Genomic DNA, 12,948 nt, shown 5'->3' on the forward strand with positions numbered 1-12,948 from the left:
GAGTGCCGATTGTCCAATGACCGGTAAGCACAGCTACAAGCTTGGAAATTGGATGACGTGTAGTCCGCAGGACTATCTGTGTCCTGTGTCTATTGTACTGGAACTATAGGATTTTCGAAAAACCCCACGAAGAAATGGAGCTCAATCTGATCTGTGCTTTCCTAATAAGCAATTGTGCAATTCCCCTTTAACGACAGTTAGGGGGATACCGATGACTGTGTGGGAGATGGATTCAGTCGGCCCCTTCCCGGCAAGCTCACCAGCAATTTCATTTCCCTCTATGTTCCTATATCTTGGAACCCAAATCAGAGTAATCTTACTTGTACCTATAGCCAAGATATTTGATCTTACCTTACAAGAGTTGACATATTTGGATCTACACCACGGCATCGTCAGAGCCCTGATCGCAACTTGATTATCGGAAAAAATTTTGATATTCCTAAGCAGTTTTAAGGAAATAGATAAGTTGGCTAATTTAAAGAAAACCCCTGCTCCGACTCTCGATTCCATCTTGCACCAGGCAGTGAATTCAGATTTAACAGGTCCTTAATTTATAGCCTAATTAAATTTTATTTTAAGCTCTAGATAGACCACCCTTTACACATCAAAAGAAATGCTGGTGGTTGTCCTCTTTTAAATGTAAAAACGGAAGGCAATCGCCGAACGGGAACACAAGGTATGGAGTTCAAACTTTAGTGATACCAATTTTTTCGCATTCGTAACTTTTCCACAACGCATTTAGGCATAGAGCTGACTGTCTAAACAAACCTCTAACGCAACCCTATTTAACATATACCTAAATAACCACCTAACTTGCAATTTCATGAAGAATGAACTATGGCCGCAAATATTCCAAGTAGCGCTAGAGGGGAGACATGTCTGAGTTATCATTTAGAGCTATCAATCAAAATTTCGTCACAACTAAGGTATGAAGCACATTTTTCTCGTCGTAAAAACAGCATTTCATATCATGGCACGAAGAGAAGCTGCGAAACTTATCGAATTCAACAATATTCTTTGATGCTTGACAGCATATTCCGGCTATATTGACATCATTGACCTTCCCAACAGTCTCTTTAGCACGCTTTGGAGAAAATGAAAGGTAAAGCTCTCTCTCGAATTCCATGTAAGAAGGTCTTTTCTGTACTGTCATGAGCACCGATGAGATATAAGAATTTTCTAAAGACATGACCATTGTGAAACGCATAAAAATACAAGAGCAAGAAATTAAGGCAACTATGAGTACAATGGCGGGAGTAAGTTCAGAAGGATCTGCTGGTAATTGGTATGAACTGATGTAATTTCCGAAAGGAGAACGGCAAGTGGCGTCGGTGTACAGGGACGAACGATCTTTGGATAAGTCAGTAGAACCGGGAACCGCAGCTGAAAAACCGCTGAAAAAAAAACAAACTTAGATTATTTTCAAGCGAGTTGAATGGTTTTCAGGATTATTCAAAGAGAAAATTGTTTTAACAGATTTCTTGAAAATTATATTATTTGAAAATGAGTGAAGTCTTTAGTGTTTTACCTGCGAGGGCCAAAGCTAATTTTTTACCAATTTAGCAGCGCAAAGACAACAATTTCTATATAATTTTGATGTACTTAAATTATTTTGAAAAATTTATAAATAATTCAATTAAGTTTAATATCAAATATTCAGATAGTCATAAAGCGACTTTGAGCGCCTAAGCAGAAATAACATCTTCCGCCCTTGTAGGTATATAATATAATAGATAAATATAAGGTTATATATCTATTGCTAAGTCTAAATCAATTGCGAACCGAAACTTTAGGGATTTTCTTTATCAATTCAAAATTAAATTCTAAGAAGTTTAGTACAAATAAGCAATCAAGATTGCTAACAACAACAAAATAATAAAATCAAACTATTTGCCTGGTGGGGGGAAAAAAAAAATATTTTTAATTAAAATATCAAAACCATATCATATATAGTAATTCAGTTTAACTGATATGTAAGTCCGATAAGAATGCAAGGAAAATAACAAAAATTAAAAACAGCGGGCTTTATATACCCGCCGAATATTTGCAGTGAAATGTCATACTCGTAGTTCTTTACAGATGTGATCAAAAATTATGAGTCGGGTTAACGCATGTACAGACTGATCAGTTGACCAATCAAGAACACATAAAGTAGAGGAAAAAATTCTTCTATATCGGAGGTGTGCCTGTTTGCTGGCTTATTTCGTTAATTTTAAGACTCAATAGTGACAGTTCTGATTATTAAAATCAAACTTTGAGGTCTGACTAGGTTATTCCTCTTACGATATCTTACAACTTCAGAACAGAAAACTTAATAATATGATAAAGTATCTTATAAGATATTGATTCATGAACTAGCTTGCATTTTTTTGCAATAACTTAGTCGTATTTAAGTAATAGTAACTTTTCCTTGAAATGTCCGGCATTCCTCAGTACAGTATTCTAGGTCCGCTCTTTTCGTATTATTTTTTAATGACAATAGCACCTCTAATGCGAATGCCGGGTTCTCCACTAAACAAATTTTCAGTTTTTCTACCAGAATTATGAAATTCATGTTTCAGAAAAATATCAAAACTTTCGTGAACTGAACCGATTTGAAATGCTACGAATTTATTATAAGTAAAATTTTTAGATATTTAGTTTAGAATTCCGGGAGATATCTTCTAATTGAAGTCGAAATATCGATGAAAAAAAAGCAAAACATCAAGATGCGCAAATAGAAGGAGGAGCTCAGCCAAACATCCAAAATGAGTATAAGCGCCAATTATAAATGTACATAAATAATATTATAGCAAATATTGTGAAGCCGGCCTTGATCTTAAATTAATTGAAAAATACTAAAAATGAATAAAATTAGTTTTTAAAAATATTTTTTCTGAAAAAAACAGTTAGATGATAGAAAGTTTTGGCTTAAATGAATGCATAAAAATGTTTGAAGATTTTATCAAACGTCTCGAAATAAATTTTTAAATAATTTTTTTAAATTTTAATTGATAATTTTTTTACTAAATAATTTTTGATGCTATTTGTACTTCTTTTGCAAGTTAGGTTTAAGAAAAACTTAAAGGGACCGGTGGTCTAGAAATTTCAAAAAATTAATTTTTTGTTTTTTCGTCATTTCGAAAGTATAGTATCTTAAGAATATACTGTGAAATTTTCATGCGGAAATTCCCAATAGTATAGCTTCTACAGCCCATTAACTAGGTAGAGAGCGGTTCGCGAGCTCCTGTACCTAAAACTTTAAACTCATTTATATCGAAACGACTTTTTTGGGCTTGGTGTTGTAAAAAAAAAAAACAAAAAAAACTGTTCAACCGAATCGTCTGAAATTTTAATATGTTGTTCACAACAACAATGACTATCGCCCGTACTAGAATCATATTATTATTTCAATTATTTCTTATTTTTTGATTAAAAAACTGGAAAAACCCGATTTTTAGAGTGTCAAATTCAAAACCGCGCCATTTTGTCACTTTTTTTGTAATATAGTATAGGACATAGCTACAGTCATACTGATTAAGATTTTTTTTGGTTTTTGTGTTTCAAGAATGGACAACATCGTCCAGGTCCAATATTTCCGGAGGGTCAACTTCAGCGCCATTTTTAAATTATTAAAATTAAAAAAAAAAATATATAGTTTTTTAATTTTTGTATGCAAAAGAAGTTAAATAAAAAGCTTAAAAAATTTGAATATCGTTTTAAATTTTTTTTAATGTAAAAAAAATTCCTGATAATACCCTACATTTTCGAGCTCTAAGACATTGGACTGGAATCGGCAATGTAGGAACTTTATTGGAGACAGCGAGAAATTCGAGACCTTTATCATGAAATTATAACAAATTTATATTAAAGGTAAAATATTTTTGTAATTCGATATTTAATTGTAATATATATTGCATAAATTGTATGATCGCCTATATACGGAATCGAATTGGCAAATAAAGAAGAGACCATCGGGACCCCTTAAATGACTCAGCCTAATCTTGTTCGCTTTAGACCTCCAAGGTATCATTGGAAGCAGATTTTCTCACCCTTTTCATTACTGTGAACCTTTTCACATCTGCATCTTTTTTCGCGTATATCAAAAAGAAGTCACGGCGAGGACGATATTCCGAGTGTGATGAATTCGGTCGTAGAACTCCATTTTGCAGATAAGTAGGAAGAAATATTTTTTCAGTAGCATAAAGACATTACATATAAATATATTTACGATGTGAAAAGTGCATTCTTCTTGAGGGAGAGGATTGCATCGAAAAATAAAAAACTATGAAACACTACTTTTCATTCATTAAAAACTTTCAGTAGCGAATTTGCCAGCCGTTCCTCGCATGTTTATGTCTATCTGGATTTCGTTGTGCTGTTACAAACAATGGTTGATGAAAAAAGTGAAAATATCTACCTACTTTTATGTGCGCGTGCTAGTGTGCTTGGTTACCAAAACAAGGACTTTTTCAAAGGTATGTTTTGCAGCATTATCTCATTCAAATGATTTATACGTTTTTTTATTGATCAAATAACTTTCATTTATAATTTTTATTGTGGACAATCCTGCGAAGAATATTATGAACTGCATACAAGTATTTATAGGAAATCTACGCTCATTAGTCACACACGTGTCTGCACGTTTTTTCATAGCTGTGTACCGGTAAAAAGCGTCATAGCATTTGTTGTCCTCATTGAATTGTCGGCAATAAGTACACATCTACTTATATACTAAACAAATATTTATTTGCCATTATAAATTGGGGTTTTTGTCAGGCAAAAATACCTCTACTTATGCTTTTTTATCGCTTTTCCATTCTGGGCGTGAACTTGTCAGTGCATAAAAACGTAAGCGATCGCGCAATAAATTAATATGGTTGAGTAATAGTATACATACATACACATTTATAGAATGAATCATGCATCATTTCATTATCGTGACAATATATCATAGCTTAGTTGTTCGAGGCAACAATCTGACAATAAAGATAACACACTTTCCTGTTTTCTCGAAATCAGTACGTTTTCTATGGGTGTTCATAGATATTTCACCCCAACTGGCGTTACAATGAAAATGATACAAATGTCATTAAATATGTATTTTTTAAGTGCATGCGTGTATAAATACAAATATATATTTACATATTATAAAATTGCAATAGACTAGATTATAATTTTAGATGAATTTACAGCTTTTTGACGAGAAGATTCCCTAGACAAAATCACAAAATGTGTGAGGAAAATAGTATAATGTACATATGTATGTATGTACATATATTTTATATAATGGCCATCGCAACTATTTTCCGAATTTTCGGTAGCACAGAGACTCTGTGTAGGCAGAACTCCTCGCCTTTCCAAGCTATTAAGTATCGAACCCATTTTGAACTTCTTATTTATTTATTAATATTCAATAAAACAATATTTGCCTACATTTCAGCATTAGATATAAGGAAAATATTAAATTTAAATTTAAAGACAATATATTTAAATTTTAAATCTAAAATTTATTTCTAAATCGAATGCATTTAAAATATGAGAGAGAATAAAAGTTAAATAGTAAGTATGAAAAGCGAGGAGCTGGAGGGAGAAAACTTATGGCTGGTATGACCTGTTATTGCAACAAACTTAGTTCACCTCGGGGAGGACATATTACGATAACATTCAATAGGAATTTTGCCACTCTCTTTCCATCTCGAGAAGAATGGAGTAAGGGACTTTTACTAAACAACTTCGACACAGACACAACGTCTACACAGATGGTTCAAAAATGGATTATGTTGTTGGAGTTGGTACATACTATATTCTCATAAACTTAAAATTGATGAATCTGTGCGTCTTCCCAATACTTGCAGTGCCATCCAGGCGGAAGTACCTATTGTACTTCTCTTTGAAGTGCAGTATAGCTATTCTGCAATCCAGACACTGGATTCAGTTACAACAACCTCTAAATTGGTGGAACAAAATCACATTGAGTGTAAACCATAAAGTTACCCGGAACATCAAAACATTGAAAGAAATGAAAAAGCGCACGAACTGGCAAGAGGGAGATCTGAGATGAATAAACTTCTTGCAGAATCGGTATTCCCACCACTCGGTGCAGAATCACGACGGTGATAACTGGCTTCTGGTCCATCGCGGATCATGCCCAAAATGAGCATCCCTCACAACGCACACTGTCACAGCCACCAGAGGCAAAAGAAACGATTTTTCATTTCCTTTGTGAGAGCCCTGCCTTATGGAAGGAGAGAATATTAACCATTTGAGAGTCTCAAACAACCCAATAAGGTTCTTAAACCGCACAGACTGGACATAGTCATGCTGTAAATAACCAATGAACAAGTTGTTAGCGAGGATGTGGCAACAGAAATGGTGCGGAAGTGCTAGTTGGATTCTGGATGATTCACCACTTTAACCAACCAAGGATGAAAAGGTTAAACGAATGGGGGAAATGGGCGAGAGGCGGACAAATGTACTTAACAATTAGTGAAATGTTTCCGTAGCGAGTTTTTAATATGTTCTAACTGTTCCAAAAACGAATAGCGAAAACAAAAAATTGGCGTTCAGATATTGTTGACTTAATTTTAATATGTAAGAGCTGCAGCTAAAAGTGCAGTTTAGCTGTACGCTAAGTATGCAGTTTGTAATCCATCCAATTTTAGTGCATCTTTATGCATATTTTTTATACAACGAGTGCTATAATTTTTTTTATGGAAGAAAATGTGCAATGCAGTTAAGAAACAGAATATCAAACATCAATGCGAATTTTTAGCCCCTCTAAACTTGCACAATATTATTTTAAAATGGAATGGGTTATAAACCCATAGCCGGAATTTCTCTAAAAATTCTAACCAAAAAGTTTACAATTTTGTTGAAGTAGTTTTTAATTTTGTCCAAAGGGTGAAGCTTTGAGTTATATGGGTTTTGTTGAAGGATGAACCATATTTTTATAAAAAATAAATGATAAAATAAAGTTTCAACACCTTGCAATATTTCGCGCTGCTATTATGCTGAACACAGGTGTATGTATTTGGAAACGACTCTCGCTTTTAAAATTTTCCTGAGTCGGACTTTTTTGTACTGGGCATGAATGTCACAATGTTGCGAAATTCGTCACACTAATGTATGTAGGTATGAGTTTATATAAGTATACATATATAGATGAATAGTTTTCATACAAATTGCACGCCATATGGTAATCAGTATTATGGGATCGTTGTGTAGAGTAAGAAAATTCCCAAAAAAAAAAAGACAATACGTTATATAGATTGAATGTCTCCAAGCTAAAAGTAATTACATATTCAATGATAATAGAATATTATACTCGTACCTACTAATTATTTCAATAACTACAAAACATGTGTGATCCGAGGCTTCACCGGGGATAATAGGATGTTATTGTATTTAGCTTACTGAACTCAGCCAAGAGGCACACGTAACCTATAAAGGGGTTAGGGGTAATCAGAATTAAAAAAAAATTGGATTTTTTTTGCATTTTCTTAAAGTATAATATCTTAAAAACATTGTGGGAAAATTTGAAGTGAATCCGACTAATACTTTTGGAGTCATTCAACAATTGTCAAAGGGCGCTCGATTTTATAATTTTTTTGATATTTCGGCGGCCGCCTTAGCCGAATGAGTTGGTGCGTGACTACCATTCGGAATTCACAGAGAGAACCTAGGTTCGAATCTCGGTGAAACACCAAAATTAAGAAACGGTTTTTCTAATAGCGGTGGCCCCTCGGCATGTAATGGCAAACCTCCGAGTGTTTTTCTGCTATGAAAAAGCTCCTCATAAAAAATATCTGCCGTTTGGAGTCGGCTTGAAACTGTAGGTCCCTTCATTTGTGGAATAACATCAAGACGCACGCCACAAATAAAAGGAGGAGCTCGGCCAAACACCCAAAAAGGGTGTACGCTCCAATTATATATATATATATATAGTATCTTAAGAAAATACTGTGAAATTTTCATGCGGGATATTATAGCTTCTACAGCCCATTAACTAGGTAGAGAGCGGTCCGTGCGTTCGTTCCTGTACCTCAAAGATGCAACTCATTTATCTCGAAACGACTTTTTTCGGCCTAAAAAGCTATTCAACTGAATCGTCTGAAATTTTAATATATCAATGGCTATTGCCCGTACTAGAATCGTATTATTATTTCAAATATTTCGTATTTTTTTTATTAGAGTGTCAAATTCAAAGCCGCGCCATTTAGTAAATTTTTTTTATTATTCTAGTACGGGACATAGCTAAAGTCATACGGATTAATAATTTTTTTGGTTTTTGTGTTTCAGATAAATAGACGAGCCAAAATAGACAACACCGTCCAGGTCCAATTTTTCAGGAGGGTCACCTTCAGCGTCATTTCTTAAATTATTAAAATTAAAAAAAAAAAATGTTTATAAAAGAAGATAAATAAAATGTCTAAAATATGTGAATATCGTTTTTTATGTTTTTTTTATTAAAAAAAATTTCCTGAATATACTCTAAGGGGTATATTCTCCGTTAGGGAACTTCAATACAGTAGTATTGGGCTGTGTTCCTGAACTTGAGGAATATGACGGAAATGAAAAAGCTGATCATTTAGCTAAAAAAGGTGGAAACATGCCTCTAATTGGTCCTGAGCCTTTCTGTGGACTTACAAAAGAACGAATTTCTTAGAAAAAGGGACGAGAATAAATTCGTTGAATACTAATGAAATTCTATCGGTCAGCGACAAGCGAAACCATTCCTAACACCGGGCAGAGGAACTTCTGATAAACTACTTTCGCTCAGGAGAGCAGACTTAAAACGTTTAACTGGTTACTTTTCAGGCCACTGTAGTCTGAAATATCAGTTAAACAAAATTGTCATATACCGATTCTGTGAAATGGAACTGAAAATTTGGAACACATTCTTTGTAAATGTCCTGCACCAGGCAAAAAAAGGCTACACCACCTGGGTAGTATTGCCATGCATGCATTTAAATTGTGGAAAAATAAGCCCTAGAATGTGTTAAAAACTCTTAAAATATCGGCCTGAGTAGGTTTTGCACAAAGGATCTCCGCAGTCTGCAGTACCCTAATAATAATAATAATAGTAATTATATTGACGGACTTTGCTCCTCTATACTGGGCACTTGGTCCAATGTGTTTAAGCTGTATAGAAGTTCGACTGAAGACGAAAATCGCGCCGCGAATAATGTAGAAATAGTCAAAGGATTCGTACTAGCTGGCCAACGAGTGGTCATTAAATATTTTATTGAGATCAAAGGAAGCATACAGTACCATAAAGTATGCTCATCGAAAATTTGCACATGAAGAAGGTATCCGCGCATTGGGAATAAATCAGCCACACCTCATATGTATATACATACATACATACACAAGTAAAAAAAGCTTGGCAGTGATTAAAGTGAAAAATCCCCGCACAACGGACAGATTTGTATTAATAACTGAAGCTCTCTCAAGTGCAAATGACTCATGACTTGGTAAAATCTGTATCAATGAGAGTTAACAAGTACAAAACTGGACGAATTTAACGATAAGTCCAGGTGCGGCGGTTAGAATATCACAAGGAATCGTCAACGATATACATACATATCTAAATAAAAGTTGAAAACTTTGCGATAATAAAAAAAAAAAAACAAATATAAAAATTGTTATGACAGTTTCATATTTTGTAATCGGAATTTTTAGAAAAATTCTCGAGTATGTTGTTTTATTGGTTGAATTTTGGTTTTGGTTTAGTAAAGAACAACTTTCAAGAGGATAAAGAATTGCTTCGATTTTTTTATTATTATTTGTTGCTTATTGTTTTTGAATTTGATGTTTTCTTTAATATAAAAAAATGTCAAGCATTTGTTGTGTGGAGAAAATGCACAAGACTGCCAGCAAAAAAAAAAAACACCAGTCTAACGGTTAGACGCGATAGAAGTGAAACCTTCCGTAAAACAAACTGAGAGAAAATAAGACGAAAGCAGCATTAGGAGCAAGATATTTATAGGTTCATTATAATATTGCTATAAAGTTCATATTTTATTTTCTTCATTTTATTATTATTCATCCTCAATGTTTTCAATTTCAACAAATGATACGAGTGGCTTATGATAGCTAAAATATGATACAAATGCTTTGGTTTCGATGTTGTCAACATATCTTTGAAATTCCGCGTCAATGGTTGTTTTTGATCGTGTTGTCGATTCAGTGTGATTGTTACACATTTTTAAATTGAATGTTGTATTGAGAACGTCAATTAAAGGAACCGCTGTGTCCAATGCAAAATTTATGTTAAAATCGCCACTTAAAATATTGGAACTTTATTGTAATCTTTTCTAAGTATCCGCGATACTTCTGGTGTATACTTTATTAAATTTTCGTGAATGAATTCCGTGATGCTATTTATTGATTTTTTTTCTGTCGATATTCACGACACTTTTCTGCATTATTTTTCGGCATAATTGCGGTAAATATTTAAAAATGAAAATATTTACGAATATAAAAATACACTTGCGGTTGCTATTATGAGCGTCCCCAGCAAAACCTGCGTGACCGAAACTCTAACACAATTACACATATGCACTCGTATTTGTTTGAAAATCGACTTTTTTTTTGGTTCTCCGTCACCTTTGGAAAATGTGTAAACAGTAAGCAAACTTTATTCATATATTTTTCCTCATTTTTGCATCAGTAAAATTAAACAAACGCCGTAGCCGAATGGGTTGGTGCGTGACTACTATTCAGAATTCACAGAGAGAACGTCAGTTCGAATCTCGGTGAAAACACCAAAATTAAGGAAAACTATTTTTCTAATAGCGCTCACCCCTCAGCAGGCAATGGCAAAACACCGAGTGTATTTCTGCCATGAAAAAAAGCTCCTCATAAACATATCATAAAATAAAATAAAATAACTGTATAAAAAAGATTTTTTTCTTGTGATTCGAACCAAGGATTTTGGATCGGAAGCTCACATTGCTAGCCGCTCGGCTATCGCGCCATGCTGTCGGCGCTGGCCTAAAAGTTATTTAGTTCGTCGCTACATGTATATGTAATATTCGTAGCCAAGAGTGTCGCTTCTTTCGTTTCACTTTTTTTCAAATCACTCCCAACGATTCTAAAGAAGTTTTCACTTCAAAAAAACATTTTCGAAAACTCACGATTTTTGAGCTATTCGAATGTGTATACTTTGTAATATCAATATTCAATGGGCTTTACGGTAGATTGGTAGATCTGGATACCAAGTTGTTCAATAAGTTTTCGATAAGAAAAACACAATTTTATGGTTTGAAATACACTTTATTATTCAGTATAGTGTCCCTGAGCAACAACACACTTGTTCCAACGAGATTCCAATTCACGAATTCCATCCCTAAAGTGAAAATCAAAAGGGCTGTAAAATACACTTCCACAGTTGTTATGGCCTCATCATTTGATGAAAAACGATTTCCGCGCACGAACTTTTTAAAGTCTGCGAACCGATAGAAGTCGCTAGAGACCAAATCTGATGAATACGGCCGATGCTTCAACAATGCGAACTTTAATTCATGGATTTTAGCCATTGTCAAAATGCTCTTGTGACACGGTGCATTGTCCTGATGAAAAATAGTTTTTTTTTTCTTTTGGAAACTAAGTCTTTTTTCACGATTTTATTCTTTGGTTACAATAATATTGAGAATTTATTGTTTTACCAGTTTGCAAGTAATCCAGAAATAAAGTTCCTTTCGCATCCCAAAAAAATTGATGCTAATATCTTCTTGGCCGATTTCTGAACACGAACTCGTATCGGAGGCGAAGAGCCAGGTTCACATCACTCTCTGACCTCTTGTTTTGATTTAGAGTCACGGTGATAGACCAAAGTCCCATCCATAGAGATGAATCAACGTACAAAATCAACTTTATCCTTTCGAAAACGTTCTAATTATTGATGAGAAAGCCATTCGAATGTGTTTTTGTTCCACTGTTAGCGAATGCAGCATCCATTGTGCACACAGCTTTCTGAAACCTAATACTTCATTCAAAATATTGCTTACATTGCCCAATGAGATACCTAGGGCTTCTACTAAATCTCTTTCAGTCACTTGACGATTTTCCAATACGATACCGTGCATTTTTTCTACTATTTCTGGTGTTGTTGCTATTTTTAGCCGTCCTTGACATGGGTCGTCTCCAAGGCTTGTACAACCACGTTTAAATTCAGCTACCCATTTTCCTATTGTACTAATTGATGACGAAAAGTCCTTATACATTTTTAACATGCGTTCATAAATTTCCGTTGCCTTCCAAAAATAAAAATTCAATTATTGCATGATATTTAATTTTTTCCATTGTAAAGAATATTTTGAGATGTCGATACTAAATGGCTTTTAAACAAAGAATGAATAGACAGATTGAAATAAAACTTTACATACGGTTATATGAAGAGTGTACCAACATAACAAAAAAAAAATTTAGACTAGTGGCAATGCCCTCTCTTATCAAACCGCAAAACTTATTGAACAACCTGGTATTTGAAAGAGCTTATTTCAATAATATCGCTAAAAAGCAACAGATTGGCCAATTTAGAAGTATGAGTGGTTGCAAGCGATCCAAACAGGCGTTCTAGCTAAATCTGCTGTAGAGGAGATACAACTTTAGTGACTCATTTATGAAAATACAACCAAAGTCTCTTCGGTTACTAATCATATTCTTTTTCCGTAAATATTTATAAGCATGTAAGTAAATACATGCATAAGTACGTACATCTGTATGTCTACGCGCACTCGCCCTGATACGCTCGCGTTTGGTCCACAAATTACTGATAAATAGCTAAATAGTGTTTTAAGATAGTAATGTTTGCCACTCATACGGGTACATATGTCGGTAGGAAAATGGTTATCAGTTACCCCGCTAGACCCTTTTCATATTTCGCCTGTGATAAGTCTAGGTATATCCAAGCAGAGAGCACCAGAGCAGTAGCCAGTGACACATTTAAAAGGTTTCAATGCA

This window comes from Anastrepha obliqua, chromosome 4, assembly GCF_027943255.1.
Source record: "Anastrepha obliqua isolate idAnaObli1 chromosome 4, idAnaObli1_1.0, whole genome shotgun sequence".
NCBI lineage: Eukaryota > Metazoa > Arthropoda > Insecta > Diptera > Tephritidae > Anastrepha > Anastrepha obliqua.